The sequence below is a fragment of the Lepidothrix coronata genome, unplaced genomic scaffold, assembly GCF_001604755.1.
Source record: "Lepidothrix coronata isolate B3197 unplaced genomic scaffold, Lepidothrix_coronata-1.0 Scaffold39, whole genome shotgun sequence".
Classification (NCBI taxonomy): Eukaryota; Metazoa; Chordata; class Aves; order Passeriformes; family Pipridae; genus Lepidothrix; species Lepidothrix coronata.
This window is the reverse complement of record NW_016690219.1, coordinates 1,120,470-1,127,811: the sequence shown is the minus strand read 5'-3', so window position 1 is coordinate 1,127,811 and position 7,342 is coordinate 1,120,470. Positions and strand designations below refer to the sequence as shown.

General features: G+C 38.6%; 1 long non-coding RNA gene across 1 annotated transcript; it reads left to right on the top strand.

Moving 5' to 3' along the window:
- The first annotated feature begins 5,485 nt into the window (after positions 1-5,485).
- On the top strand, positions 5,486-7,092 carry LOC108496386. Its single transcript, XR_001874441.1, has 3 exons — positions 5,486-5,558; positions 5,848-5,946; positions 7,017-7,092. It is a non-coding gene; the product is annotated as an uncharacterized LOC108496386 (long non-coding RNA).
- Positions 7,093-7,342: the final 250 nt, after the last annotated feature.

Below are 7,342 nucleotides of genomic sequence, written 5' to 3'. Positions count from 1 at the left end.
ATCTTAAAAACAAATATTAAGAACCCATTTAAAGCATGTTTTCCATTCTCTGACTTTTTGGGTAGTAACTTAATTCAATTGGAAAAGTCACATGCTGGCTTACCTGCAAACTTTGCTTTATTTAAAGAAACAGTCTAATTTATTAGTACAAACACATGCTCCTCTTATCAATTTGCCCTCTCAGGGACTGAGATGACGACAAATGAGGCAACCCTTGAAGGACTAGCATCCCTGGACAGACGCACCTTCTTACAACCCCCCAAGTATTGCTATAAGCAGTTGAGGTAGCAGTTCGTGTGCCTTGAATCCTTTACAGCTCTTGCCTGCAGAAGCACAGCTTGACCAGAAATAGCCCTGTGAGTCTGGAAAGAAATGAGTTCATCTTCACATCTTGTGCTTTAAGCTTCGTCTTGGGGCTCATAGAAATTTCTCTGCTGTAGATTACATGGCTGGGTACCTCTGGGATCCCTTCACAATTTAAAAAGGCCAAGGGAGCAGCACATAAAAAATGAACTCTTCCTGGCATCTGATTCAACACATTGTTTAGTCACATGTTCCTCCATCTTTCCTCAGAGCAGAGCAAGAGAAATATACAGTTGAGTACAGTCTGTGAACATTGCTATCAGCTGGAATTTTCTATTTCCTGCAACAAAGAACTGATGGATGATTTTGCCTGTCTAACAGCTCCATCAGAAAATGCCTTAGAAATATACTGACTTCTATAACTATATGATTATTTTAATTTGTCTTTATTCTCTTCCTGATTTTAATGTGTGCTACATGGGTGCTGCCTTTTGTGTCTGCTGATCATGTCATTAATACTCGGTAATTGGTATTTTCACAAATACTTTGGTGAAAGATCCAACACTGCACGTGGAAGGCCTGAAGTTGAAGGTCGTCACCCATGTGGGATCCCAGATGTGGGAGATTTCACAGATGTTGCATATATACATATGTATATGTGTGTGTCTGTGTATGTAAATCATATTTACCCACATTCAATATTTAGTTTTGACCATTGCTGGAGACAGGATACTGGACTATAAAAGTTTATACTGGATTGGTTTGACTGAGAAAAACATGTTTTATTCATTTGTAGACAGAAAATGTAAAAGTATCAAATTACTGCTTTTCAACTCTTATTTTTTTACTTATGTACTGCCAATCTGTGCTGCTGGCCCTTGTGCAAAGGACAAAGTAGTGTCTTCTTTGAGAAAGGCATCCTGGTAGATTTCAGCACTGGAAAATTCTTCAGATGAGTCACTGTTGTGTGGGTTTCTATTGCCCTTCCAAAAAATGGAAGTTGTCATTACACGCTACATCTCTTAGACAAATGAAAAGCAGAGGTGGGGGTTTTTTCCCTGTTTCTCCAGCAGCTTCTGTGTATAAATTATACATTTTCTTAAATATCTGCATTTTCTATTTCAGGTTTGAGCTGATAACCTGTGTTTTTGCGCAGTAGGCAAACCTCATGCTGTCACAAGCAGCAGTGATACAGCCTCACATTTCGCTTCCCTTCATCCCAAGGAGCCCTTTGCTATTATGCCATTAGAGATAATGCAGAGCTTTGAATTGAAACACCGCAGACACCAGTGGTGCATGACAACTTTTCTCGCCCATGAGCTGCCACCATACAATGGGACCTGCTCAGCTGCACCAGCCCACGTTGAGAGGAGATAATCAATTCTGTAGAGGACAGTCTCAAGCTGTAACACCTTCCCCAGCTAAGGAGCTGAAGGAGCCTTGTGCTTCTCCTCTGAGAAGACGGAAATGTATCTGTCAAGATTGCAAATGTATATACCCTCAGAAACCAAAATAAATACCCAAAACAGTTTGAATGTGGGATGCAGGGTGGCACTGCTTGTGTTCTGGGAATTGTTTGAATTTTGGAGCACAGGAGCTTGGGGGCAAAGGTGCTGTCATGACTTTCTCACTGCAGAGCTCAGAATGGCTGCACATTCCATGGGAATGGGTACACAGATATGTGGCCATCTAAGTCTTACAGCAAACAATCAGTAATAAAGTTTCTTAAATCTTTTATGAAAAATACAGAAGACAAGCAGATAAAGTACTTGTTATGCAAAGTGTTCAAGGAGACTTTCATTTTAACAGCATCCATTATCCCCTTTTCTTTTAGCTGCAGAGCGTTTTTATGTGGAAAATTCCCTGGTTGATAGTGTCTTTTTATACAGTATTAAGATGATATTAACTCCCCCTTTGGGAGAGAATAATAAAATAAAAAGCAGCTGAAATGGCTGGAGCTGTACTTGTCTCTTTTATTGGAATCTGGGCCTACTCCCTCGAAAATAAAACAGCACATGCACATACCCAAAGGGAGTGGGTAAAATATGAAAAAAAAAAAGACGAAAAAAAAAGCTTCTGTTTGGGCTGTTGACTCTGATTTGTAACCTTGCTGCTGGAGAAAGACAAGCACAGCACATAGTCTTATCAGCCACTCCAATACCTGGCAAGCTTGAATTCATGTTCATTACACTACTATTAACTACCTTTCTGGTCACAGGGTTAACAACAATAACAACAGTAAACCCCACAAAAACCAAACCAATAAAAAGACACCAAAAACCAAACAAAAGGAAACTAATATAATAGAAAAATAAATACAAAAATAGAGAGGTTTGTCCAAGCTAAGGCAGATTCTAATTAAATAGAAAAAGAGGGGAAGGGGAGATTAAAGATGAGGAAGGCCAAGGCTGAGTTACACTAAAGGCGCAAGACTCATGCTGAAACCAGCTTTCAGAATCAAAGATGGTGCAAGAAATGCTGCTTACACTCTTCCTCTATGTCTCTCTTGTCCACTCAGCCCATCCATTTCTGTGATTTCTCAGAATCAGAAGCACAAAAGCACCACGGGAAATCCTGAGCTCCTAAAATATGAAAACCCAGCAGCTGATATGAAAACTGTTATTCCTTTCTGTTTTGTTGTCCTTCCAGCAGTACTGTCAAACTATCCCTGCCAAGAATGACAACTGGCATAATATTCCATCTTCTCATCCTTTTATTCATCTGTTAAAGCTAAATTTTTACATGCCACTGTTGCTCCATTGCTTTCTCATCTTTATTCTTCTAATTTACCAGAAAATTGGAATCATCATCCAAGCTATCAGGAGGCCTCTTTGTTGGGACAAGATTTGTTATTTACATGTAACTTTTATTTACTTTTGGAAACAATGTTTTATAACATGTTTTGCTGGTCTTTTGCTGTCTTGAATGATGGAGACCATAGATGTCTTTACCGCAGCCTGAGTGAAATAACAATTCCAATATGCTGTCCATGCAATCCTGGTACAGTGCACCAAAGATCAACTTCCCATATGAGAAAAAATGTAGTATTTAATGCATCTTCGGAAGGACCCTTGCAGTGTTATGGGGAGAAACCACTTCACATTTATCCTATCTGTACTTGATTCACACCTCTTTGAATTGTGCAAGGTCTGCCAAGATCTCTCTGTGAACCATTTGGGTTCACCTCTGTGTTTGTTCCTGCACATCCTGAGCACACCAAGCACCCTAGTTGCATCAGGAATGGAGGAGGTAGAACATCCTTGCATGGCGTCTGACTATGGTCTGAGGTTTTATGAGTCTCAGGCCATGTCTGAGGGGGAAAAGTGAAGTGTTTACATTTCAGAACAGAAAGTTATTTTACATTCAAAAATCAGCAAAGTGTTTTGGTATGTTACAGCTAGTCTGTTTTCTTGACTTATTGCCTTTATTATTACCTGCTCTTATTCTCCCCCTGCTCCTGCCACAATGCATTTGTGTCCATCCCTAAAGAAGAAAAATAATTTTCTTCTGAATCTGGGTGAGGGTAAGAGTCTTGCTGAGGAAGGGACCCCATATGATGTAAGTCTAACACATGGCAGTAAGATCTGGCCCCAATTTCAGGTAAGTCCGAGAAAAGTTGACAGTGTCTTTTGCACCAGCCTTGAGGATGCCTGACTGGGGTGGGTAGCTATCTGTTCCCCTCATGCCAGCCACCGATCTTCCCGGTGCCTGTGACAAGTAGCATAGTAACAGGGAGAATGAGGGGTGGAGAGTGTGCAACAGTGTCACAAAAGGGGATTACAATGGGATCTATCTATCCTGGTTCATGTAACCCTTTAGCAGAGCTGAGTTTGATTTCTATCCCTGAAGAATATATTTTTGAGTGAAGGAAAGCATAGAGGACAGACACAAAACCCATGGGGCTCTAGATCCTGTTCTATATAGTGCCAATGAACTCTCCAATGTCTGAATAAACAACAAAAAACCAAGCAAAAGTGCAAACAGCAAACTTCAAAGAGACAGTTTTATACTACATTGAACACACATATTGCAGAGAATTTAGACAGTCGTGTGCATAGCATCACTCAACAAGTTACATATGGATTGATATACAAGATTTGTTGTTCCTCTGAGGTGCCATTGTCTACTGATTTCAGAGGTAGGTTTAGGCAGCTCAGATGCTTTGTTGGTAGCTACTTATCTGATTTTTTAGGGAAGTTGATTTCAAATTGACAAAGCAGATCTCATTCTTCTTCTAAGTAGATCTTCAAAGAGCCGCCAATTAGTCTCCATGGTTCTCAGGGATGTTATGTCCTACATATAGTAAATATTTTCTGTGAAAATGCAATCCCACTATTCTAAAACGCAGAGCTGTTAGAAGATTCAGATGGTTGTGTATTTCTTCCTTTACATCTAATATGGAAAAAAGCAAATTCTATTTCAGGCATGATGTTTAAAAAAATACATTTCCCCCTTTGTGCCAACCAGTGAATAATCGTTTGAGTTTTCCAGTCAAGTGCTTCAGTGCTGAATCATTTCCCTATCTTTTAAAGACTTAGAGTTGGAGCAACAATCTTTTATTTAATCACTTTGTAGTGTGGTATATTATTTAGGCATTTCTGATGAGTAAGACTTTTAATATCTATATCTTTATCACCGTTTCTTGTTCAAAAGAGAGCACTCATGATTCAAAATGGGATGGTCGTCTTGTAAAAATAACCTGTTTTTCTTAGGAGCTTTAGCAGTTGTTCTCTTTCTTTCATAGGTCTACTTTACAGTAAAAAAATAGGAATTAAGTAAAAGCAGAAAGACCCAGGAGTGGGTCTGGATCATGTGGTACATTTTGTGTTGCTACAAATGACTGGTATAAAACTGGGCATCACATGACTTTGTCCCAGTATCTACTTTAAAAGACAGAAGGAGTCAGTAAACAGGAATGGGTCAAATGCATTTATTTACTTTTAGGGGTAAAAAGGAAGCTAAACAAAAATGCTAATCATGTAGTAACTTTTTATTAATTTCTGGTTTACTTTGGTTGCCAAACTGAAAATCAGTTTTAGCTGGTACTTGCAGAAAGAAAGAAGTGAAAATAAACATGAAGGAATAACATGAGGAAGGGACAGACAGTGGAGGGAGGTAGGGCCTCTGTGAGACCCTCAGAGCATACAAACTATGACTGTTCCTCTCTCATTTCTGTCTATAGGCTGCATTTTTGGGCTGGCTAACTCCTGTCATTCCTATTTCTTTAACCACACAGTACAGAGACTCACCTTTCAGTAGGTGCTTTCAGTTCCTATGTTTCTTTTTTTTAATACAAATCTAGAAACTATGTGTTATTTGAAAAACCAAACCAAAATAAAATTTAACAACATGACTTGTTCCACAAGTCAATTTACCTTTTTATTATTTATTTGGCATCTTTACTTGAATAAATTTAGGGGGGGGTGTTCAGGAAAAGATCATACAGTCAGGCTCCTTATTAAAGTGATTCAGAAAGCTTTCTTAGCAAATCTTCAGCTGTTGGGACTTTGACATGTTTCAAAAACCTTTTTTCAACCCGTGCAGGTTTGCTGAACTGAAATGACTTGCTGAGGGCCATGATCCAATTTGTGTTGAAGTCAATGGAAGTCACTCCAATTATTTCAACTGGATCAACAGGATCTGGTCCGTAAATCATTGAGCACCTGAAGTTGTTCTGCAAATGTTAAATCTCTCCTAGTGTACAAAACACATTCAGTAAAAAGGAACAGACTGTAATAGGGGTAAGGGAGTACGGAGTGTGTGTATACAGCACTTAATTAAACACATCATTCTATACTGTCATAAAGTATTTCTCACACCAAGTGTTGTTCACATTACTCATAGGAGATTTAGGGTTTTGAAAACCCCCACAAAATGTCCCAGCTGTTCTATATACTGTATCTTATAGTAATTGTCCCTGTGTGTAGGAAGGGTAATTAACCTGAAGGACTTTATATATCACTGTCAAATGCTAAATGTCAGTATTATAAATTTCTTAATGTAAACAACAAATTTAGAAACAGTATGAGAGATAGAGATATTCTTTAGAAAGGTATTTCACTTAGGGACTGGATGGCCCAGGCAATTGTTATAAGATACTTTAAAGTAGTCTTTTCCAGTTCTATAGTGTCTAACAAAGCAATAGTATCTAGCTGTGATGGGAGGTATTTGAGGACTTAATGTGGTAGATCTGACCGCACACAGTAGTAGTCCAATCTTTTCTTAGTCACACACCACTATTCATAAAGAGCTTAATTCCTTAGGGAATGATATGTTCTTGAAATGGTTGAAATATGGAATTCCTGTCCAGTAGGACACTCACTTTTTCTAACAAATGTATCCCAAGTTATAATGAAAAAAAAAATATTACTCAGTTTTCAGTAGTTTTCTGCTTTTTTGCATGGTGGTTTTTTTTCTTTGTTTGTTTGCTTTTATTTGCTTGTTTAAAATAGAATCAGCCTTCCATTGTTTTGCTCTTTAAAATCAACCTTGAACTTACACTTTTCAGCTCTTCTTGGTCTCTCTCTTGTTCCAAAAATGTTAACTGATCTTTCACAGCTTGTGAAAGGTTTTGGCAAGATAAATAGAGTTGAGTATTTCAGAGTCAGGGAACACTCTGGTTATAGGAAATCCACAGCTCAAACCCAGCTACTTCAGACTCCAGGCATCACTAATGCAGAAACAGAAGAGTAACTCGGGAACCTCTGTTCTAGCAAAGACACCCAGGGCTTGAAGGCTCATGATTCTGCTCGGAAGTCCATTGACACAAGTTTGATGAACCTCTCCCAGACGTGGATTCTGAAGTCTATTGTTTAACAAGAGGTAAACTGGGTCTTTCAGAGTGGTAAATCTCTTCTCTGAAAATGAAATTATTTAGAAATGTTTTTCACTCAGAAAATGCCCATGTTTAGCCTTTCCTGTTATGTGGTCTTTGCTAACTTTATAGAATTAAACGTAAACTTCTGTGACCACCAAATATAGCCTTTGCACTTAAACCAACCTTGCTTATTTTCCAACATCAGACCTTATCATAATTCAA